The sequence below is a fragment of the Caretta caretta genome, chromosome 4, assembly GCF_965140235.1.
Source record: "Caretta caretta isolate rCarCar2 chromosome 4, rCarCar1.hap1, whole genome shotgun sequence".
NCBI classification, from domain to species: domain Eukaryota; kingdom Metazoa; phylum Chordata; order Testudines; family Cheloniidae; genus Caretta; species Caretta caretta.
Window position 1 is genome coordinate 391,418 of NC_134209.1, and position 25,320 is coordinate 416,737.

Below are 25,320 nucleotides of genomic sequence, written 5' to 3' on the forward strand. Positions count from 1 at the left end.
CAGATCTCCAGAGGGGGGTGACCTGACATTGTCAGCTCTCCCCACCTCAGCCATGGACCTCTGCCACCCTCTATATGGATTCCAGAGCCGGAGGTACCCATCACTGTCCCATGAGATGGCCCTGATGTCGAGGCTTGTCAAGTGACTGGTGTGAGTGTTCCTCACATGCTGCTCGCGAACCATGTGGATTGAACCATCTCACCTGTAAGATCCGCTTTGACTTTGTGTGTTGTCTCCTGCAGCTTCACCTCCTCTGCCTCCACCTGGGTCTCCGCTGCTTTCTTCTTCAGGGACAAGTGCATCCACCTTCTTGGAGAGGAAGCTGTTCTCTCCTCACTGCTCTCTGCCATCGAGTTGTGGGATTGGCAACAGACACAGAGTCTTTTCATGATGGTCCATGAGCATTTTCTTCCTTGGGGCTTCTCTGGCAAGGCCTGTTCTTGGGGGCTGAGGCCAGAGCATGCCTCAATGGCTGCAGGTTGGACGAGCACTTTGTGCACGTGGATCTCTCTGTGCTCCCAAGAGGCGAGTCTTTGGAAAAAGGAACGAAGCCTGGAATAGAAAGAAGGAGGAAATGGGTTTTTCTGTCCTTCTCGAAAGGAAGGGAATTAGTTTGCCCAGGATTCCCAGATCCACGAGAGTGGTCTTTTGAAGCCATCTGCTCCTCTAATAGCCAGGACTGGTTGCTGCAACCAAGAAGGTAAGCAACACAAGACCGCCCAGACTGGGTCACACCAAAGGTCCATTGAGCCCAGTACGCTGTCTTCTGACAGTAGCCAGTGCTGAGTGCCCCAGAAGGAATGAATAGGGAATCATCAAGCGATCCATTCCTGTTGCTCATTCCTGGCACCTGGCAAACAGAGGCTCGGGATAGAAAGAGCAAAAGGTCAGTTTCTATGTTCTTTGCCTGGGCCTAGTTGCAAAAATGCTTCCTTCTTAACCCCACTCCTTTGTGCACAGAATGTTGGGACTCTGGGAACAGATCGGGCCAAGCTGCAAACCAAGAAAGCTCTGTTCCCAGAGAAGCCAGGAAAAGGAAGAAAAGATTGTCATCTCGAGGGTTTGAGGGTCTGGAAGGATGAATTAGCAGCTGCAAATATGTTGACTTCTTCTCAACTATTTGAAAATCTGGAATGTATTAGCATGGGGGAAAGAATCAGTCAACTTGAAATGAAGAATGACCCATATTATTTCCAACATCCAGTCAGAAGTTAGGCCTCCAAAACAAGGACAAAGAAATCACAGCGAGACCCATGACAAATGTAGGCGACAGTTGATTGAAACCCCTTTCCTGGAAAGGAATTGTGGGGCGGGGGGGATCGACACATCTCTTTTCTCTAGCCCAAGGGGGTAGAGTAGAATTTGTCGAGAGTTTTGAGATCTATCGCCAGGAGATTCTTTCTGAGAGAACTACCAAGATGACAGCCAGGGGATGGGAGTGGAGCTGTATCACTTTCAATACCTAAGATTTATTTCTTCTGCATTATTTGAGCTCATTTTTGTGCATTTGAATCCTGTAAATTCTGAGATCGATATTCTCTCAATGCATATTTCTTTGGCAGTCATGACAGGAGACAAAGGGTTTCTATTCCCAACTTGAAGGCAAGGAGTGCATTAGGGGCAACTCCAAGGGAAAGACTATTGATGGAGATCTCAATCTAAATTCTACACGAGTTTTGTTATCTTCCCTTTTGGTTCTATCCCTGGAAATTCCCCCCGACTAGTCTGCTGAGAGATAAAATCACCTAAATCTGCCTCCAAAGAACCTGACAGGCTGAAGCAGGAGGAGACCTGAGAGATGGCCACTTTCAAATCAAAAGGGAACGCTGAGACCTGCCTGTTGCCACACCCGCCCCCACCCGTCCCGAGGAGAAGGAGGCACCGACCTGTCGTGTGCGATCTAATGAGCAGGGAAAGAATCTGGGAATTACCTTCTGTAAAAACTCATCCTTTTGTTCCTCAAACACCTGTGGAAATAGCTGATTCAAGAAGTTGCTGAGAGAGGGATGGTCCGCGTCTCTCAGCAGCTCCTTGGGTCACCAGCCGTTGTCAACCAAGCCAGTTGGCAGACTGACGGCAGGCCAAGAATGCTGACGCCAAACACTCTTTGCTGTTGGCCTCCGTGACATCACAATCAGCTTGTGCATAAACACACACAGACCCCACCCAGAGAGACACACCCCCACTGAGCAACTCCCCACCCTCCTTCCCAGCACTTCCTGCCCACCCCAGAACAGCTGTTTCATGGAATTGAGGATGCTCCGGGAGGGTCGGTTCGGGGCGGTGCATGGGATTCACATACTTGGGGCAGTGCATGGGATTCTTCTCTCCTCAGTGCAGGGCTCAGCACTTGTCCTTGCTGAACCTCATCAGATTTCTTTTGGCCCAATCCTCTAATTGGTCTGGGTCACTCTGAACCCTATCCCGACCCTCCAGCGTATCTCCCTCTCCCCCCAGCTTAGTGTCATCTGCGAACTTGCTGAGGGTGCAATCCATCTCATCCTCCAGATCATGCACGAAGATGGTGAAGAAAACCAGCCCCAGAGTGACCCGTGGGGAAGCGGGGGAGGGGGTGGAGGAGAGGAGGCAGACGGTGAGTGGCAGGGACCCCACAGAGGGGGGTGCAGTGGAGGAGAGGGGGAAATCATCCAGGCAGCGGTGGGCAGTGTGGGCTGGGAGAAGGGGCGAGGCAGATACAGGAAGAGATGGAGCACAGGCGGGGAACTGGGGCCCAGGCACCTGGGGCCTGGTCATCGTTGGCACCAGGAGAGGAGAGGAGAGGAGAGGAGAGGAGACAGAGACAGAGACAGAGAGTGTGTGATGGCCAACATACTCGAGGAGAGACAGAGAAAAACATGGTAGGATAGCAAGCAACTCACCTCCTGGAGTCATCTGTGATGAAGCGGGACTTCATGTTTCCTCTGAATCGCGTGGGAGTGCCTCAGTTTCCCCTATGCAGTTCTTAAGGATCTAGGGGGTGGGGTAAGGGTGTATGATCGTTGCAGAGCTCTGGAGGGCAGGTGTGTGCAGGGGTCTGGACACAGAGAATGGCCGACACCCTCTTTCCTGGCACCTGATGCCCTGGGCCCTTCCCCCCTGCGAGGTGAGAGCTAAAGGGTTGGAGAACAAAGGAATCGGGTGCCCTCCTGGCCAGGGACAGGGACAAAGCCCAGAGGAGGAGGGGCTGGGGGGAGTTTCAGTTGGGGGCTGGCTGGAGACATGGAGTGAAGGGCAGACGGGGTTGTCTGGCTCACTGACTCCCAAAATGGACCCTGTTCTCTGCACCTACAAGCTCTGTGTTAGACCATGTCCCTGTCGTCTAATAAACCTCTGTTTTCCTGGCTGGCTGAGAGTCCCGTCTGACTGCGGAGTTGGGGGGCAGGACCCTCTGCCCCCCCCAGGACCCCGCCTGGGCGGACTGGCTGTGGGAAGCGCAGGGAGGGGCAGAGGAGGCTGAAGGCTCCGAGGTCAGAGCCAGGAAGGTGGAGCCGGGGGAGCTGTGTGTCCTGCAGACAGGCTGCTCCCCGAGAGGAGACTTCCCCAGAGTCCTGCCTGGCTTCCTGGGGAGCAGTCCCAGAGCATCGCCCGGGGACCCCGGGACATCCTCCTCCTCGATGAAACCTTCTGCTGGGTGACGTGTTGTGTGCTGTTTTGTGAGCATGTTGTGTGTGTCGGTGTCATGTGCTGTGTGAGATTTTTGTGTCTCGTGTCGTGTGCCGTTTTGTGTGTCATGTGTCGGTGTCGTGTTGTCTGTGTGTGTGTCGTGTTGTGTGTGGGTGTGTGATATTTTGTGTGCGATATTTTGTGCATCGTGTTGTGTGTGTGTCACGTGTGCCGTTTTGTGCGTCATGTGAGGTGCTGTGTGTCGTATTGTGTGTGGGTGTCGGTGTCGTCTGTGATTTCTGTGTCACGTTTTCTGCCCTTTTGTGCATCGTCTCGTGTGTGTGTGTGTTTATGTGTCGGTGTCGTGTGTTGTGTGTGATTTTTGTGTGTCGTGTTGTGTGCTGCTTTGTGTGTCATTTTATTTGTGTGTCATGTTGTTTGTGTGTGTCGGTGTCCTGTGTTGTGTGTGTGTGAGAGATGTGTTTCTGTATGTGTGACGTGTTCTCTCTGTGTGTGTCGTCTGTCGTGTTGTGTGTGTGTGATGTTTTGTGTGTGATGTGTGTGTTGTCTTGGGTGGCTACACAGGGTAATGCACAAAGCATTCCCCTCATATAGGAAGAGTGACACAATGTGGCCACTCAGGGGTAACACACAAACAATCCTCCCCCGGAGCAACAGTGATGTGTGTGGCCAATTCAGGTCATGCACAAACCATTTCCCTCACAGAGCAACAGTGACAGTGGGTGGCCACTGCTACGAATTATACCTTACAGGTCACGCACACAAGCTGCTGCGAATTATACCCGCTAGGTCACGCACAGTTCGAGTCTAGGCTGAGGCACACGAACAAGTCCACAACGGCAGGGTTCCCAAAAATTAGCCAATAGACAAACCCTTCCCTTATCTCCCACCTATCCCGGCTAGGTACATTCCCCGTGCTAAACCGTGACTTCAGCTCCATTACATGGTCCTAAAGCAATGCACCAGGAACTTTTCTTATCAGGATGGGAGGCCCACATCAAGGCCAGGAGGCAGGGAGTTAGGAACAGACAAAGAACAGAAACCGGGAGATAAAACAGGCTGGAGACAAGGGCGGGGGCGGCGGAGGATTTTCACAGGAATGCAGTATCTAAGAAACACGCCTCCTGGTGCATGATGTGCTTGCTTTTAGACAATGGTGGGCCCCAGACCAAAATGGAGTCACCCAGGCTAACTTTTCCTTCACACCACTCAGGGTCATGCACCAACAATTTCCCTCGTGGAGCAACAGTGACACTCGGTGGCCACTCAGGGTAATGCACAAATAATTTCCTTAACGGAGCAACAGTGACACCAGGTGGCCAGTCAGTGTAATGCACAAATCATTTCCCTCCTGGCCCAACAGTGACAGTGGGTGGCCAATTCAGGTCATGCTCAAATCATTTCCCTCATGGAGCAAGAGTGACACTGGGCGGCCCCTTGGAGTAACACACAAATCATTTCCTCACGGAGCACCCGTTGCACAAATTGAGTTTATTAATAATAATAATAATAAACAAAAAATAGTTTCACTAGAAAAGGCAGATTTTCAGTGATTATAAGGGATAGCAAACAGAAGAAGGCAGATTGCTAAGCAAATACAAATACACACACATACTAAGCCTAAGATCTTAAAGAGACTGGATTCAAGAAGTAATTTCCCATCCTAAATGTCTTTTGGCAACTTGAAGAGTTTCTGTAGCTTAGACTTCCCATTGTTTCTCTTTACAGACTAGACTCCTGTCTTAGTCTGGACTTCCCCCTTCTCATTTCCTTTGTCTCTTCAGGTACTTTCAGCAGCCTTTCTACTGCCCTGCATGATTTTCCTCCACTCCGACTTCTCCATGGCTCCCGAGACCTCACCTGTGGGAATGCACACCTACCCGTGTCCTACAAAGGGAGACGGCACCAGGAGAGCAGAGGAGAGAGAGACTGAGAAAGTTGGCCAACACACAAGAGAAGAGAGAAGAATATGGGAGGAAGGCAAGCAACTCACCAGCTGGAGTCATCCTCCTAGATGCCACCTTCTCCTGTGAAGGAGACACCGTTCCTGGCCAGAGAAATGAGCAGCCCCTGAAAATGGGGACCTTGTCTCTCTCCTAACCACAGCTGGTCAGGAACCTTTCCTTACAAACCCAGCCCCAGCTAATGGGGAGTCCCTACCTGGAGCCAGGCGGGCCATGAGCAAAACCTTAACCAAACCAGACACTTATCTCACTGACATTCGCGACTGCTCCGCTGCCAACCGGATGACTCCTGGCTGCATCAACAGCGTTCGTGGGCTCACCACTCTCGCTCGCTTTCCATCCAATGAGGGGAGTCAACTGTTTGTACTAAACCCAGACCAAGGAGGAAAAACAAAGAAGTTACCATCTCAGTGGGCCACATCGCGTAGGCTATCATTATACAATGCTCCATTGGTGCTGGAAATCTTGCCTTCATCCGCGCATTGGCCCCACGCGATGAACCGAGACAGAGTTAACCCCGACAGTCACCGCTCCACGCTCGCACCCACTGCCCGGCATGATTTTCCTCTGCTCCGACTTCTCCATGGCTCCCGAGACCTCACCTGTGGGAATGCACACCTACCCGTGTCTTATGAAGGGACACGGCATGAGGAGAGAAGAGCAGAGAAGAGAGAGAGAGAGTTGGCGAACACACGAGAGAAGACAGAGAAATATGAGAGCAAGGCAAGCCACTCACCACCTGGAGTCATCCTCTTGGATCCAACTTGCAGAGGAGACACCGTTCCTGACCAGAGAAACGAGCAGCCTCTGAAAATGGGACCTTTTCTCCCTCATAACCACAGCTGATCAGGAACCTTTTCTTACTGTCAAAGTTTGACTCAGACTCACAGTTTATCAGACCACTCTGTTTTATTAGCAAAGCTGCTCTGCTAATACATTTAGAAGTGAGCCCCCCGGGTGGGGCTTGTGTCTCTTAATTTATACAGCTTGCTGGAGAACAAGTTACAGAGAAGTTACAGACAAAAGAAGAAAAAGATTTTAGTCACCACCCTTCGAGATCCCTGAGACCAGTCACGTTTCTTCAATTACCTGCCACCCTTAACAATCTCCTTTAACAGCTTCCAGTTAACTTAACTAATTGCCCTTCACACCTTCCATTCTGATGCCTGCTTCTTAGACGTGCTGGCTCTATCTTAATTGCTTCTCCATTCAAAAGCTAACTGTCCCTACGTGTGGTCCCTCAGATACTTTGTAACATGTTTTGGCATGCCCTCTCATATACAATGTATCCAGCATATCCCCTTATACAATGTTATACTTCCACAATCCCTCCTTTTGGTCAAGGCTACGCCCATGACCAATGACTTCCTGGATTCCATACATCAATCGTTCTTTTTCGTTACTTTCACTGGTGACATTTAACAACATTAGATTAGCACTCTGGTTAGGGGTAACCTGATGGATGGTGTGTCTTGTGCAGTTTTGGATACAACAAGAAATCAATTGAAAACACACAAAGATTATTAGAATTCCAAATAGGATAGTCAGGATTCCTTGAAACAACCAGTTCCCCAGACTAGAGAAATTGAATAAGTTACTTATCCATTTCCACAAGGAACTTGGTTCTTCGTGGGGAAGGTATGCAATTTGCTCCAGATGGCTAGCACGATTTATTACCTCATTAGTATTATCAGGTATGTATACACAGCATTCTGTTCCAATTAGAGCACAGGTCCCTCCTTTGGCTGCCAGTATTATATCTAATGCCCGACGGTTTTGGAGGGCCACTTGTCGGACCGCTCCTGCTTCTTTGGATAGAGCTTTTAAGCTCTCTCCTGTTTCATTGGCCAGGATCTCAACCACCGCTTGTAACCTTAAAAGCCTTTTTGCATGGTGGATTACCCCCCCTACTGGGACTAAAGAAATGCCAACAGCTTCTTCCCAAGTTAGGGGGCTTATGTTATCCACATACCATTTAGCATCTGGCAAGTCCCTCCTTTTTCGCCTGAAATTACAGAGGCGATTTCGTGGGAGGGATTGAAGCACCCAGAATTGTGGGAAAAGCTGAGCAGGATAACAGATACCTGACCAATTTGCTGGTAACACAGCGTAAGCATTTTCCCCACAAACCCAATGATGTCCCATTAAAGCTGGGAAGGTTTGACTGCAACCCTTTGACATGTAAGAATTTACGAAGGAGGAATAGTATCCCCCAAAGGGCACAGGATGATTTTCACTGGGAGGTAGCATTCACAGGACATTTGTAGATGGTGCTGTTTTCTCAGGGAGGCTGTAGGGGGAGCAAGAGATTGAATCTTTGGTTTGGTCCCAGGTTGAGAGGAAGTTTATCTTTCCATACCCGGTTCGCCATTCTCCAACCTTGTTTGAATAGTCCCATACACCATGGGACACGATGTATTGGAGACAGCTGCTCCTCCCTAGATTCAGCCCTGTCCCATTACACACCCAGCACCAGTAGCCCTTTCCTTTCACCACACTTATAAGTTTAGGAACATATGTTTTTCCCAGCCCCCAAGTGTCATTTTCCTTCCATGTCCTTTTAAGTGGATAGGGTTCTCCAGCAAGCTCTGAGGAATTCAAAGGGATTGCCATGGTGGGGAAACTAGCTTGTGAGTGAGCTGGGATGTGGCTGCAGACCCAGCAATTAGAAATATTCAGGATCTGGGCTATCTGCACCTGTTGTTGGAGGAAAGAATTGTCACTGTCTCTCTGGATTCCCCAGACCCTCAGGACACAGGAGCTGAGGATTAAGCTTCTCAAAGGACACATGTTGGAAGCAGGACCCTTTCTGGTTCCGACAACCCCTTTCGAGGGAACCGCAGTCACGGTTTTACGTCCACCAGGCAGCAGACGCTCGGCTCACTGCTGCTTCTTGTTTGTTGGGTCCTGCTGTCTGCTTACCCTCTGCTTCTGGCAACCCTTGCGAGAGCGCAGATTGTAAGGTGTTGCAGGCTGTTCCTCTTTGTCTTCTGGGGTTGAAGCTGGTTCTGCGTGGTCTTGCAGAGGTGCTTGGTCCCCGTGAGGTGGCGCTGGCTTACACTGTGGGGCGTGGATCCGTGCAGCGATGCCGGATAATTTCACTGCTGTCTGGGTGGTGAGCAGTACCTGGTATGGACCCTCCCACCGGGGTTCCAAGGCGGGCTTCCGAAGGTGGTGCCGCAGGCAGACCCACTCACCAGGCTCAGGGGTGTGACAGGCAGCAGAGGTGGGTTCCCTCGGCCAAGCTGCTCCCACCTGCCAATGGAAGGAGCTCACCGCTTGCATTAACCCTTTGCAGTACTGGAGGAGCGTGCTGTGAGTTAGGTTTAGGTCTGGGGCTGGGGTAATAGTAGCCATTGTTCGCATAGGGCGTCCCATGATGATTTCAAATGGACTCAATTTGTGTCTCTGGGACGGGGATGACCGAATTTCCATAAGGGCCAGTGGTAAAGCAGCTGGCCAGTTTAACCCTGCGGAACTACAGATTTTTGCCAGCTTATTTTTAAGCACACCATTTCGCCTTTCCACTGCCCCTGCACTCTGTGGATGGTAAGGGCAGTGCAACAGGTGGGTGACATGTAATACCTGGTTTAGATGTTGTACAATTTTTCCAGTAAAATGTGTTCCCTGGTCACTAGACAAAGTGGCAGGAATTCCCTTGGTAGGGATAATGTGGTTTAACAGACATTTTGCAACGGACAATGAATCAGCTTTGCGACAGGGAAAGGCTTCAATCCAACCTGAAAACAGACATATTATAACTAAAATGAATTCATATTTCTGACACTTTGGCATTTGTACAAAATCAAGTTGCCAGTGTAGGAAAGGTGCTTGAGGCAAACCCCGGAACCCTTGTGTTACTTTTACAGATTTGCCGACATTGTGGCTTTGACAAGTAACACAAGTGGCACAGTGGCAGGTTGCAAAGGAGCTGAAATGGGGAGCCCACCGCCCCGCCTTACTCATAGCAGAGACCATCCCCTCCTTGCCGACATGCAAAACACCATGTAGCAGGGCGGCTAGAGACGGGTAGAGTGAGAGGGGGGGCTACAAAGGTACCGGTGGGCGATCGCCAAAGGGAATCAGAATGCAAAGAGCAACCCAAAGCACTCCAGGAGTCTCTCTCTGTTTCTGGGGCAGAATCCTGGAGCTGAGCGAGATGAGGCAGGGATGGTGGCGTTACAGAGACAGAGAGGGGACCAAGAAACGCTTCTGGTGAAGGTTTTATAGTGGCAGCATGTTTTGCAGCAGCATCAGCAAGTGCATTACCTTTTGCCACCTCGGTGTCTGCCGCTGAGTGGCCAGTACACTTAACAATTGCCAAGGCAGACGGTAGTAAAACTGCCTACAGGAGGGCGGCAATGTAGGGGCCATTCTTGATAGGGGTACCAGTAGAGGTAAGAAAACCTCGAGCCTGCCAGAGGGTGCCAAAGTCCTGCACAACCCCAAAGGCATCCCGAGAATCAGTAAAAATAGTGGCAGAGAGCCCCTCGGCTAGAAAGCAGGCACGGGTTAGAGCAATCAGTTCAGCCACCTGGGCAGAGGTCACAGAGGGTAAGGGCGTAGCTTCTATGGTCTCAGAGAGAGAGACCACAGCGTACCCTGCAAGAAGGTGGCCTTGGTCATTTCTATAACAGGACCCATCAGTGAATAATACCAGGTCAGAGTTAGGAGAGGTACATCTGAAAGGTCGGGGCGCGGGACAGTGATAGCGGAGACAGTTGCAAGGCAGTCATGGGGTTCACCATCACTAGGTAAAGGAAGGAGGGTAGCAGGGTTTAACCGGGAGCAGCGCTTAATAGTGATATGTGAGGCTGAGAGCAGCAGAAGTTCATACCTAGTGAGGCGAGCAGAGGAGAGGTGAGCCGTGTTGCGTTGCAGAAGGAGAGTTTCCACAGAACGGGGAACCATGAGAGTGAGAGGAGAGCGGAGGACAAGGGACTCAGACATCTCGACTAGGCGTTCTGCAGCAGCTACAGCGCGTAGGCAAGGGGGTAAACCCTGGGCTAGAGGGTGCAAGGTTGCAGAAAAATAAGCCACCAGGCGATTTCTGTCACCGTGCTCCTGAGGAAGAACCCCGAGGGCACAAGCAGATTGTTCGTGACAGAAAGGGGTAAAAGGCTTGTCATAGTTAGGTAACCCTAAGGCAGGGGCAGAGGCTAAATTCTGCTTAAGGGAGATGAAAGCAGCATTTGCTTCTAGTGGCCATGGCATGGGGTTAGGTACAGAGGATCGAGTGAGTTCTTGGAGTGGTTTAGCCAGAGAAGCATATTGGGGAATCCATTGCCTACAGAACCCTGTCATGCCTAAGAATTTTCTGACCTGGCGTGGACAGCAAGGCTGGGGAAAGCTAAGGATGGCTTGTACCCGGGCTGGAGAGAGTGTACGGGAGCCCTGGGAGAGAAGGAAGCCTAGGTATGTGACAGAGGTTTGGCAGAGCTGCAATTTTGTGCGAGAAGCCTTATGACCCTTGTTTGCTAAAGCTGTGAGAAGTGTCAGTGAATCAGTTTCTGAGGCAGACAGAGAGGGGGAGCACAGGAGTAAGTCGTCCACATATTGGATCAGTGTGGACCCTGATGGGAAAACCAGATCAGCGAGATCCCTGGCTAGGGCTTGAGAAAAATAGGATGGACTCTCTGTATACCCCTGGGGAAGGGTAGTCCATTTATATTGCTGACCCTTGTAGGAGAAGGCAAAGAGATGCTGGGATTCAGAGTGAACTGGGACAGAGAAGAAAGCGGAGCATAAATCTACAACAGTAAAGTGGATTGCATTTGGAGGAATAGACGCGAGTATTGTAGCAGGGTTAGGAACCACTGGAAAAGAAGGTATGACAATACGGTTAATAGCTCGAAGGTCTTGAACAAATCGCCACGATTTGCCATCAGCCTTTTGAACTGGGAGGATAGGGGTGTTACAGGGGCTGGAACAAGGGACAATAATTCCTTGTTCTTTCAATGCAGATATAACTGGAGCAATCCCAGCCTCTGCCTCAGGATTCAAAGGATACTGAGACAGGCGAGGCAGAGGTTTGGAATTGTCTACAGTAATCCGAACTGGGTCAGTATTTAATCGGCCCACTTCAGATGGGTGAGATGGCCATAGGGAGGAAGGAACCTGAGAGATTAGGTGCTCTAGGGACGGAGTTAAGGGACAGCAAGGGACTGGAGCGGAGAGGGAAGTTTCAGACAGCAGGGAGGCTACAGAATCACATAAGGAAGACTGAGGGATTTGCAGATAGACACCATCTGGGGAGCAGTAAATAGAACAGCCAAGTTTGCATAGCAAGTCCCGTCCCAGAAGGTTTGCAGGGGTGGCATCAGAGAGGAGGAATGCATGCTCCTCAGAGAGGGGACCGACCTGAACAGACAAAGGTTTTGAGAAGGGAAAAGAGGTAGGGATCCCTGTAATGCCAACAGCAGACACAGATTTTCCAGATCGGGGAACCTCAGGCAAGTCAGTGGTGCGGACTGTAGAAAGAGAAGCTCCAGTATGAACAAGGAGAGGGAGAGAGAGATCATTTACAGTCAGGACACATTCTCCAGTAGGGGACAGAGGTAATAAGGGAGCTAAAACTTTGTGAGGTTCCCCAGCATCCCGTCATTGTTGGGGTGAAAAATAGGGTTGGGGATCAGCTGGAGGAACCAGCGGGGGTTCACTTGATTTCCCATACAATTATTAGGTCGTCTTGGACACTCTTTTTTCCAGTGTCCAGGCTGTTTACAGTAGTTAGAAACCCCAGTTAATCCAGCCCCCCACCCCCTTCCGCAACCCCGTCCCTGTCCCCGGTGTGGTCTGGTTAGTCCTGAATAATGCTGTATCTGCAGAGCCATTAACTTTTGGGAGGACTGTTCCTCCTTTCCTTTTAAAGTGCGGTGGCAATGCTCTGCTCCTGCCAGCAATTTGTCCATGGTTTCAGTCTCCCATCCCACACTTATTCGTTTGAACATGCTGCCTGTGGCAGGGAGAAGACCATCAACAAATGCATGTGCCAAGGCCCCCTGCCCATTTACATCGGGCTCTTGTATTCCTGAATGTTGTAGGAAAATATCAGTTAGCCGGGACCTATAGTCGCCTGGGCTTTCTCCTTGCCCTTGCTTACAGCAACGTATTGCTGTCCAGTTTGTTTTAGGAGACCACACTTTGGGAATGGCTTGATGGAGGCACTTCCAAAGAGCCATACACCGGTCTCTGGATGCCGAATCTGGGCCAGTACTTTTTATGGTTGAATGGCGTGCCTCAGCTGGCCAGTCTGCGGCAGCCAACCATTTTTCATAATAACTGGCAGGAGCTAACAATTTACACAGTTGGAGGAGATCTGTCTCAGAGGGTTCATAGGTTTCACAGATTAACAGAAACTCCTCAGCAAATTTGACAGAGTTTTCCTGTGGTTTGGGAAAACTTTTAACTATAGACAAAACTTCCGTACGAGTCCAGGGCTTATAATCCCATTTTAAGGACTTTCTCCCATCTTAAGGACTCATAAGGGTGCCACAACAGTTTGATCAGAGTCTCTCATTAACCTCCCATCAGGTTCTCTTTTCCAAGAAGAGATGTCAAGAGAATCTTTGCAGTCTGCTTTGGATTTCTTCTTCATAATATTTTGCAGAGCTGCGAGGCCAATGAGGGTATCTTCTTCACTTTCATTATCTGTACTCACTGAAGATTTTTCCTTTTCTGATTTCTTATTTGCGCAGGAGTATGGTGCGGGTCGGGTTTGATCCGATCATTGCACAGGACTGGGCAAAGGGGAGCGCTCCGACTAGTGGTGGGAGAGACTGCATCCAATTGAACTGTTAGTTTTTGGATAGAATTTTTAAGAGAGGTGAGTTTTGACTCAGTCCATCTACGATTTGCCTCTTCCCACCACTGCATGAAGCAGTCTACTTCTCCTCTCTCCAATTTGGTTTTTGGGAGGACGAGTTTGCTTTTTAAAGCGTCCACTCGATCCTTGTCCCAAGAACCTAACAGTGGCCACTGTAATTTGGGGTTCTCTAGAGCTTATTTGGACCATTTTTCAAGAAACCTACAAGAGTCCGGACCCCTCCTAAAATACATAAAATAAGCTGGAGTTCCCTTAGGGAACTGTTCTACCTTAGACTTCTGATTACCCATCCAGGAGGAAGTCACACAGCACTCACACAAGAAGGAAATTCGGGCTCAGCAGAGCGGTGCCCGGTGCAACACACAGAAAGGAGCCCACAGGCTACTGCCTCAACTGCCCTTGCTTTCACACCAGGGGTTATACCCAAGGCGTGGTGCGGCTGCAGCTGTGCAGATTCCACTTATTCAGACCGTGGGGACGGGGACCCCTTGGTCAGCCAGTCTCCGGACAGAGATGGCTCCCAGATTCACACACACACCACGGGGAAGACGGATAGACACAAAGACAAGACAGTCCTCAAACCGGTTAAAGCACAAAAATAATAATTACCTGAGACGTCTGATTCCAGAAGCTGGATCCAAGGACCCCTACCCAAACAGAGTGGGAACCAACAAGTTCAATGGCCTAGACTGCGCTGCTGCTGTGTACCTTTCTGTCTTGTGGAGGATCGCTTGGACTAAGCGTCCAGGTGCCGGCTGCCACGATCGTCCTGCAAGGCAGTCAGGGATCACACAGCCTCAGTGAAGCCGCTTGCCATCTCGGTGGGACCTCCAAATTGTCAAAGTTTGACAGTGGACATGGCTGGGGGCTGGGAGCTCTGGGTATAGGGAGGAGTCCCCCTGGCTCTGGGGGCACAGAGAGGGGCCTCCTGGGAGTTGGGTGGGCTGGGACCTAGAGGCACGGGGGGGGGCCCTGGAAGCTGGGTGGGTGTGAGCTGGGGCACAGGGAGAGGTCCGCAGGGGTGGGCTAGAAGCTGGGGGACTGGATCGGGACCCCCTAAGACTTACTGTCTCTCTGCCCTGCAGTTTTAGTTCCCAGTCCCTTCCCTTCCCCTCCCCTCGCTTCCCAACCTAGAAGAGTCTGGCAACTTCCAGCTCCCATTGGCTGGCCCCATTCATCTTCCATTGAGCCCATGGAAAGAGGAACGGCAGGGCTGGGACCATCTGGGGTGGTGGTGGGAGGGGAAGGGGGGTGTGGCGGGTTCACTTGTAGAGCCCCCCTTGGGACTGTCACTTGATGTCCTGAGCTACCACGGAGCCTAACCCTTCTGCCAGCCTGGGCACCCCTTGACTCTGCCTTGCTGAGCCAGACCCTGCAGGCCCCCTCCAGCACAGACCCAGAGATAGGGCCACACCCTCTGCCGAATACACACACGGAGAATCCCTCAGCCCTGGGGCGGCTCAGTTAACAGGGTCTTGCCCCAGCACCCAGTGCAGCGCCTTCCCGGGAGCCTGAACCCCAGATAAACTCCTCTCACCCTGTCTAAGTTGTACGCAGTGTGAGTTCATATTATTCGCCCTCTTTCTCCTTGTAAAGAGAGATCTGCACACACTGCTCTCCCCACAGGGACCAATGACTTACACTGGGATTATTAATGAACAAAAGTGATTTTATTAAGTATAAAAGGTAGGATTTCAGTGTTTCTAAGAGATAACAGACAGAACAAAGTAAGTTACTAAGTAAAATAAAACAAACACAAGGCTAAACCTAATACACTAAGAAACTGGCTCCATGCAATATCTCACCCTCAAAGATGTTCCAATGAGCTTTTTTTCACAGACTGGACGCATTTCTAGTCCGGTCCCAATCCTTCCCCGTTTAGTTTATGTTAGTTCCAGCAGACATCCTGGATGGTGAGCAGGGGCTTTCTGCTGACTGGCTGCAGCTTCCCTCCTGTTTCACCCCCTTATATAGATTTGGCAAAAGGCGGCAGTCCTTATTTCAGCTTGACCCTCCCAGTTCCTTATGGAAAAGTACCTGGTTTAAGATGGATTCCAGTATCAGGTGACATGGTCACATGTCCCTGTGAGACCCCAGTCTCCATACGTTATGGGCTAGCCCACACATCTGCAGGAAGGCTTACAGGAAAACAAAACCATTCACAACTAGTTCTAGTTAAACTGGAGCCATCCAGTTCCTGAAATACCATTAACGGCCCTCCCTTCGTCTGACGACATTAGTAATCCATGTTTACACCTCATATTTCTAACTTCAGACATGGAAATGACACATGCATACAAATAGGATGAACTCATTCAGTTGATGAGAACTTTTTCAATGATCTGTCACAAGAGGCAGTTTGCATAAAGCATATTCCAGTTACGTCATATTCATACTCATGAGCACATTTCCGTACAGAATACGGAGTGCAGCGTCACAGGGAGACCCGGCTCGCAGGGGCAGAGGGCAGGGGCAGAACGTGGAGCCAGGCTGGGAGGGACACTCTGGGGGTGGGGAGCAGGGGGGCTCTGCTCAGGGGCAGGGAAGCAGATGCTCTTGCCACGCCAGGCTGCACCCCGCAGGCAGCCTCTGCACCACGGTGCCCCCTGGCTACAGCACTCTCGGCAGGGGCCCACACTGCCCTACCCTAAGACTGGCCCTGGCCACATGCTTCTTGGGGCCGAGGGGAACTCTCGTGTCAGGACTCCACCCCTGCGGCTCCGGGCTGAGCGCTGCACAGGTCTCCAGGAACCTACACTTCAACCTCCCCACGTCCGGTTCCCACAGCCGTTCCTCCCAGCTCTGCAGCACTCTCCTGCCCCACCAGCCCATGCTAGTCGGCCAAGCCCAGACGTGGCACTCCACCCAGGGAAGCCACTCCAGGAAAATGTCATGCAGAGGTAACTGCCCAATTTCCTCCTCCTCCTCTGCCAGCCATACATCCAGGGCATTACTGGGGGTGTCTCCCAACCCGTTCAAAGCTGTCTGGCTGTGCGACTGCCGTGACACGTGGAGCAGCCTGTGGAGCATCCCCAATGATTGTGGGGATCGCACCACTCAGGGGTGTTTCCTTCATGCTGCCTGGCGGCTACCTAAGTTCCCTCTAAGCCGCGCGGCTGTGCAGCAGGCTATCAAGGCCGTGCAGGCGGGGAGAGGTGCTTCTCCCTTGGCCCCGGGCTGCTGCACAGAGAGAGGGCTGGGGGGACTCCTCACTCCCCGCTGCAGCCTGTACCCCTCATCCCTGGCTCCACCCCAGAGCCTGCACCCCTAGCAGGAGCCCTCACTCCCCGTACCCCAACCCTCTGCCCCAGTCCTGAGCCCCCTCCTGCAACCCAAGCCCCTCAGTCCCAACCTCACCCCAGAGCCCACACCCCTAGAACTCCAACCCGCTGCCCCAGTCCTGAGCCCCCTCCTTATGTGGGCTGCATCCACACAACACAGATACTACCTGAATGCCCCTGAGGATGTCACATGAGCCACAGCTGTGTGCTGATTGGGCTGCAAGTGGCCCACAGGCCACGGGTTCAGAACCACTGAGCTAAACCTTCCAGATCTAGGAATGCATGATACCTGCAGGGAATAAACAGCAGAGCCCTGCTAGACTCTGAAATTTAAAAGAAACACGTCAAGAGACTTCCCTGACGGTCCCATCTCACCCCATGAAGGCCCATTCTCACATTCTTCCCCTCTGCAGATGAATGAATCTGAGAAATCCAGACCCATGTTATTCCTCCTCCTTCACAGCAGGAAAGTCACAAATAAACCGTCACCCCAAGGCCAAGCTCAGGACATTGCATTTCAAACCTCATCAAGACCATTACTGCTCCTGAATGTGTCCATTTTATTAAATAACGTGCTATCAAGTAGAAATGAAAAGTTGGACCCTACCCCTATGCTGGAAAGACAAACTGGAGGACTGGGCCAAAGGAAATCTGATGAGGTTCAACAAGGACAAGTGCAGAGTCCTGCACTTAGGACGGAAGAATCCCATGCACCGCTACAGGCTGGGGACCGACTGGCTAAGCAGCAGTTCTGCAGAAAGGGACCTGGGGTTACAGTGGACGAGAAGCTGGACATGAAGGCTAACAGCAAGAAGGTGAACGGCCTATTGGGCTGCATTAGTAGGGGCATTGCCAGCAGATCGAGGGAAATGATTCGTCCCCTCTCTTCGGCACTGGTGAGGACACACCTGGAGTACTGTGTCCAGTTTTGACCAAGCCCTGGCTGGGATGATTTAGTTGGGCTTGGCCCTGCTTCGAGCAGGGGCTTGGAGTCTAAGTTCCCTCTCAGCCGTGCGCTCGCACACCAGCGATGAAGGCGCACTGGGGTTGAGGCTCCTTGCCTGCCCTGGCCCTGCGCTGCTCCTCCCGGAGTGACCCTGCAGCTGCTGGCACGGCACGGATGTCCCTGGCTGCGGCCCCGGGGGGGGGGGAAGGTTGCTCCTTGCGCTGCCCTGCGCTTGCCTGCAGGCACCGCCCCCACAGATCCCATTGGCTGCGGTTCCCGGCCAATGGGAGCTGCGGGGGTGGAGTCTGCAGGCGAGGGCAGCGGGCAGGCGGAGCTTCCAGGCGCTCACAGCTCCAGCTCCAGCCCAGCACGGTGGGGGAGGGACAGCAGTGCACGAAGCCGCTTCTTGATTTTCAATTCTGCATCTGTATAGTCTCATACTAGGGGATATTAATGAGGCCTTGGGCTTGTCTTTTTCAGCACAGATGAGCATTTTAAGTGTGAAACTTCTTAGTAGAAAAATATCGACATAAAATCTGAAATCTTATTAACACTTAGGAAACTAAAAAAACAAACAAGTAGAAAACATCCACTTTGACAATTTCAAACCATAAAATGGAAGAGAAGAACTAGCAATATGTAGATAAGAAATTTGATGTAAATTTTCTAAAAAACCCTATATTTAAATGTCATAATTTAAATAAAAATTTTAGTTGTGATTTTTAGCCACCCTAAGAAGGGGAGCTCCCAAAGGGTGCTGATGAAAATGTGGACAGGTAGGAGAAACACCAAAACAAAACCAAGACCCGTTGTTTGAAAACACAAGAACATAAGAATGTAAGAATGGCCATATTGGGTCAGACCAAAGGTCCATCCAGCCCAGTATCCTGCCTAACGACAGTGGCCAATGCCAGGTGCCCCAGGGGGAGTGAACCTAAGAGGTAATGATCAAGTGATCTCTCTCCTGCCATCCATCTCCACCCTCTGACAAACAGAGGATAGGGACACCAGTCCTTACCCATCCTGGCTAATAGTCATTAATGGACTTAACCTCCATGAATTTATCCAGTTCTCTTTTAAACCCTGTTATAGTCCTAGCCTTCACAACCTCCTCAGGCAAGGAGTTCCACAGGTTGACTGTGCACTGAGTGAAGAAGAACTTCCTTTTATTTGTTTTAAACCTGCTGCCCATTAATTTCATTTGGTGGCCCCCAGCTCTTATATTATGGGAACAAGTAAATAACTTTTCCTTATTCGCTTTCTCCACACCACTCGTGATTTTATAGACCTCTATCATATCCCCCCCCTTAGTCTCCTCTTTTCCAAGCCAAAAAGTCCTAGCCTCTTTAATCTCTCCTCATATGGGACCCGTTCCAAACTCCTAATCATTTTAGTTGTCCTTTTCTGAACCTTTTCTAATACCAGTAAATCTTTATTGAGAAGAGGGGACCACATCTGTACGCAGTATTCAAGATGTGGGTGTACCATGGATTTATATAAGGGCAATAAGATATTCTCCGTCTTATTCTCTATCCCTTTTATAATGATTCCTAACATCCTGTTTGCTTTTTTGACTGCCGCTGCGCACTGCGTGGACGTCTTCAGAGAACTATCCACGATGACTCCAAGATCTTTCTCCTGATTAGTTGTAGCTAAATTAGCCCCCCATCATATTGTACGTATAGTTGGGGTTATTTTTTCCAATGTGCATTACTTTACATTTAGCCACATTACATTTCATTTGCCATTTTGTTGCCCAATCACTTAGTTTTGTGAGATCTTTTTGAAGTTCTTCACAGTCTGCTTTGGTCTTAACTATCTTGAGCAGTTTAGCATCACCTGCAAACTTTGCCACCTCACTGTTTACCCCTTTCTCCAGGTTGTTTATGTATAAGTTGAATAGGATTGGTCCTAGGACTGACCCGTGGGGAACACCACTGGTTACCCCTCTCCATTCTGGAAATTTACCATTTATTCCTTCCCTTTGTTCCCTGTCTTTTAACCAGTTCTCAATCCCTCTTATCCCATGACAACTCAATTTACGTAAGAGCCTTTGGTGCGGCTTCAGAGTGATAGCTGTGTTAGTCTGTTTCAGCAGAAAGAAAGAGGAGGACTTGTGGCACCTTAGAGACTAACCAATTTATTTCAGCATAAGCTTTCATGGGCTAAAGCCCACTTCATCAGACACATGCAGTGGAAAATACAGCAGGAAGATATATAGATATATATACACAGAGAACATGAGAAAATGGGGGTCGCCATTCTAACTCTTAACGAGACCAATCGATTAAGGTATCACAACAAAAGTGTTTTTTTCTCCTGCTGCTAACAGCCCACCTTCATCGATTGGTCTCGTTAAGAGTTGTTATGGCAACCCCCATTTTCTTGTCTTCTCTGTATCGATATATCTATATCTTCCTGCTGTATTTTCCACTGCATGCATCTGATGAAGTGGGCTTTAGCCCATGAAAGTTTATGCTCAGATAAATTGGTTCGTCTCTAAGGTGCCACAAGTCCTCCTCATTCGCTTTTCCTGACTGATTGTGCTGGGGGCTCTGCCTGGCTCCAGCGCTCCGGTCCCTCAGCGACCAAGGCCACCTGAGAACCCTGATCGATTCCAGCTTCAAGGAGTGCTGAGATCCATCTGTCTCTTTCTGTGCCTCTGTCTCTCCTGACCCTGCCTCCTGTGATCAGTTATAGTTTGCTAGCCCCCTACCCCACCTCCATGGGTGGTTTTGGCTTCTCCATTCACTCTGCAGCAACGCTCCTTGTACCCAAGCTAAAGATTCCTGCAGCCCCAAAAGTCCTCGCGGGTTTGCTCATCAAGAGGGTTACTAGCAGAATGGTTGTGGTGTGAAGGTGGAGATAGGGATGTGCTGAACCTGGGGCATAGGGGGGTGGCAGATTAAGGTGTTGCTCAGCCCAGCCGGCTGAGTCCAAGGACATAGGACGGGACCGGCTTTAAATTGCTGTTCAATCCAGCCCACTGAGTCCCGGGACACATCAGGGGTCAGCTTGTGACTGCTGATGACCCAGTCCTCTCTGACATGCTATGTTCATGTGTGTGTGCTTGTGTGTCTGTTCATGTTTGACGTGATCGGAATAACAGAGACTTGGTGGGATAACTCACATGACTGGAGTACTGTCATGGATGGGTATAAACTGTTCAGGAAGGACAGGCAGGGCAGAAAAGGTGGGGGAGTAGCACTGTATGTAAGGGAGCAGTATGACTGCTCAGAGCTCCGGTACGAAACTGTAGAAAAACCTGAGTGTCTCTGGATTAAGTTTAGAAGTGTGAGCAACAAGAGTGATGTAGTGGTGGGAGTCTGCTATAGACCACCGGACCAGGGGGATGAGGTAGATGAGGCTTTCTTCCAGCAACTCACGGAAGCTACTAGATCGCATGCCCTGATTCTCATGGGTGACTTTAATTTTCCTGATATCTGCTGGGAGAGCAATACAGCGGTGCACAGACAATCCAGGAAGTTTTTGGAAAGCGTAGGGGACAATTTCCTGGTGCAAGTGCTAGAGGAGCCAACTAGGGGGGGCGCTTTTCTTGACCTGCTGCTCACAAACCAGGTAGAATTAGTGGGGGAAGCAAAAGTGGATGGGAATCTGGGAGGCAGTGACCATGAGTTGGTTGAGTTCAGGATCCTGACACAGGGAAGAAAGGTAAGCAGCAGGATACGGACCCTGGACTTCAGGAAAGCAGACTTCGACTCCCTCAGGGAACGGATGGCCAGGATCCCCTGGGGGACTAACTTGAAGGGGAAAGGAGTCCAGGAGAGCTGGCTGTATTTCAAGGAATCCCTGTTGAGGTTACAGGGACAAACCATCCCGATGTGTCGAAAGAATAATAAATATGGCAGGCGACCAGCTTGACTTAATAGTGAAATCCTAGCGGATCTTAAACATAAAAAAGAAGCTTACAAGAAGTGTAAGGTTGGACATATGACCAGGGAAGAGTATAAAAATATTGCTCGGGCATGTAGGAATGAAATCAGGAGGGCCAAATCTCACCTGGAACTGCAGCTAGCGAGAGATGTCAAGAGTAACAAGAAGAGTTTCTTCAGGTATGTTGGCAACAAGAAGAAAGCCAAGGAAAGTGTGGGCCCCTTACTGAATGAGGGAGGCAACCTAGTGACAGAGGATGTGGAAAAAGCTAATGTACTCAATGCTTTTTTTGCCTCTGTCTTCACTAACAAGGTCAGCTCCCAGACTGCTGCGCTGGGCATCACAAAATGGGGAAGAGATGGCCAGCCCTCTGTGGAGATAGAGGTGGTTAGGGACTATTTAGAAAAGCTGGATGTGCACAAGTCCATGGGGCCGGACGAGTTGCATCCGAGAGTGCTGAAGGAATTGGCGACTGTGATTGCAGAGCCATTGGCCATTATCTTTGAAAACTCGTGGCGAACCGGGGAAGTCCCGGATGACTGGAAAAAGGCTAATGTAGTGCCAATCTTTAAAAAAGGGAAGAAGGAGGATCCTGGGAACTACAGGCCAGTCAGCCTCACCTCAGTCCCTGGAAAAATCATGGAGCAGGTCCTCAAAGAATCAATCCTGAAGCACTTGCATGAGAGGAAGGTGATCAGGAACAGCCAGCATGGATTCACCAAGGGAAGGTCATGCCTGACTAATCTAATCGCCTTTTACGATGAGATTACTGGTTCTGTGGATGGGAAGGGAAAGCAGTGGATGTATTGTTTCTTGACTTTAGCAAAGCTTTTGACACGGTCTCCCACAGTATTCTTGTCAGCAAGTTAAGGAAGTATGGGCTGGATGAATGCACTATAAGGTGGGTAGAAAGCTGGCTAGATTGTCGGGCTCAACGGGTAGTGATCAATGGCTCCATGTCTAGTTGGCAGCCGGTATCAAGTGGAGTGCCCCAAGGGTCGGTCCTGGGGCCGGTTTTGTTCAATATCTTCATAAATGATCTGGAGGATGGTGTGGATTGCACTCTCAGCAAATTTGCGGATGATACTAAACTGGGAGGAGTGGTAGATACGCTGGAGGGGAGGGATAGGATACAGAAGGACCTAGACAAATTGGAGGATTGGGCCAAAAGAAATCCGATGAGGTTCAATAAGGATAAGTGCAGGGTCCTGCACTTAGGACGGAAGAACCCAATGCACCGCTACAGACTAGGGACCGAATGGCTAGGCAGCAGTTCTTCGGAAAAGGACCTAGGGGTGACAGTGGACGAGAAGCTGGATATGAGTCAGCAGTGTGCCCTTGTTGCCAAGAAGGCCAATGGCATTTTGGGATGTATAAGTAGGGGCATAGCGAGCCGATCGAGGGACGTGATCGTTCCCCTCTATTCGACATTGGTGAGGCCTCATCTGGAGTACTGTGTCCAGTTTTGGGCCCCACACTAGAAGAAGGATGTGGATAAATTGGAGAGAGTCCAGCGAAAGGCAACAAAAATGATTAGGGGTCTGGAACACATGAGTTATGAGGAGAGGCTGAGGGAGCTGGGATTGTTTAGCCTGCAGAAGAGAAGAATGAGGGGGGATTTGATAGCTGCTTTCAACTACCTGAAAGGGGTTTCCAAAGAGGATGGCTCTAGACTGTTCTCAATGGTAGCAGATGACAGAACGAGGAGTAATGGTCTCAAGTTGCAGTGGGGGAGGTTTAGGTTGGATATGAGGAAAAACTTTTTTCACTAGGAGGGTGGTGAAACACTGGAATGCATTACCTAGGGAGGTGGTGGAATTTCCTGCCTCAGAAGTCTTTAAGGTCAGGCTTGACAAAGCCCTGGCTGGGATGATTTAGTTGGGGATAGGTCCTGCTTTGAGCAGGGGGTTGGACTAGATGACCTCCTGAGGTCCCTTCCAACCCTGATATTCTATGATTCTATGATCAGTCTGGAGTTTCACACACTGAATGATCGGAATAAAGTGACCTGCAATGAGCTACAGACCAACAACCATTCACACTGATTCTTCAGCAAGTGTTTTAGAAGCACGAGAACACCAGCGAGAACCAGGAATGGCTCAGAGACAATCAGTAGCGAGAAGGAGAACAATTCACCAAGCAGATGATTGGTTCTGGCTTATTTGCTGGGCCTTAAAGGAGAACAAGAAAGTCCTGAATCTCCTCCCTGCCACGAGACCCCCTGCTCAGCCAATCAGCGTGGAGACTCTGGCGGTGGGCTGAGGGTTCCCCAGATGGCCCTGGGATGGCTCAGGTCACCGGTGAGGATCACTCTCAGAGCACGCTTCCTGTCCCATCTCTTTGGGAGGCCTCCCACCATGAGGGCTACAGAGCAGCCCCCTCCTCGCCAGTGGAGGGAGGGAAGCAGAAAAAGGAAAACCAAAAAAGACAAACCCGAAAGACTCAAAGGGACAAAGGCCTAACTGGGGGGAAATTGTCCCACCTTAACCTCCTGTTTTCCATGCCGAGAATTTGGCCAGCACCGGGTGGATCAGGCTGCCTCGGTACCAAACTTCTCTGGGGCTCTTCCCTTCTCCACAGGGACATCTGTCTTCTCGCTCAATGAGCAGTGGGAAAGGAGAAAACTCCAGAGAGGCTCCACCTCGCGCTCACATACGAGACCCTGAATTCTCTCTCAGTCCTCAAGGAGACACCTCAAGAAGGAGACTCCCTGCAGCAAAGCCCCGGGGGTCTCTGAGATCCCCCTGCCCTGTAGCCTGTCCTCCCTGGCCGTTGTCGTGGACTCTCTGTGAGGTCACCGCCTCCCAACCTCCTTTCACCAATCAGCTGAGTGCTGCAAAAGGCCCTTGTGATGTCACTGCCACCCCCACCCCTGCCCTGCAGGGCTCATGTCCTGCCCCGAGCCGGCTCCTGTGCGTGTTTGAGCTGCTCCCCCTGGCTCACCCCCACACACTCAGTGGTCGTGCAAGGGTTCACGCAGGCCACACGTGGAACCATCAGAGGATGCTCAATGTGCCGCACTCGGTTTTGCAGAGATTTGGAGACTTGAAGGCCAGAAGAGACTCTTAGATCATCTCATCTGGCCCCCTACATATCACAGGCCTCCTGTATGGCGCAGTCGCGAGTTGTCATAAATATAAAGGGAAGGGTAAACCCCTTTAAAATCCCTCCTGGCCAGAGGAAAAATCCTCTCACCTATAAAGGGTTAAGAAGCTAAAGGTAACCTCACTGGCACCTGACCAAAATGACCAATGAGGAGACAAGATACTTTCAAAAGCTGGGAGGAGGGAGAAAAACAAAGGGTCTGTGTCTGTCTGTGTGATGCTTTTGCCGGAGACAGAACAGGAATGGAGTCTTAGAATTTAGTAAGTAATCTAGCTAGGTAGGTGTTAGATTATGATTTCTTTAAATGGCTGAGAAAATAGCTGTGCTGAATAGAATGACTATTCCTGTCTGTGTGTCTTTTTTGTGACTTAAGGTTTTGCGTAGAGGGATTCTCTATGTTTGAATCTAATTACCCTGTAAGATATCTACCATCCTGATTTTACAGAGGTGATTCCTTTTTACTTCTATTAAAAGTCTTCTTGTAAGAAAACAGAATGCTTTTTCATTGTTCTCAGATCCAAGGGCTTGGGTCTGTGGTCACCTATGCAAATTGGTGAGGATTTTTACCAAACCTTCCCCAGGAAGTGGGGTGCAAGCGTTGGGAGGATTTGAGGGGGAAAGACGTGTCCAAACTATGTTTTCTCAGGAACCCAGATAAAGTTGGTGGTGGCAGTGGAAGTT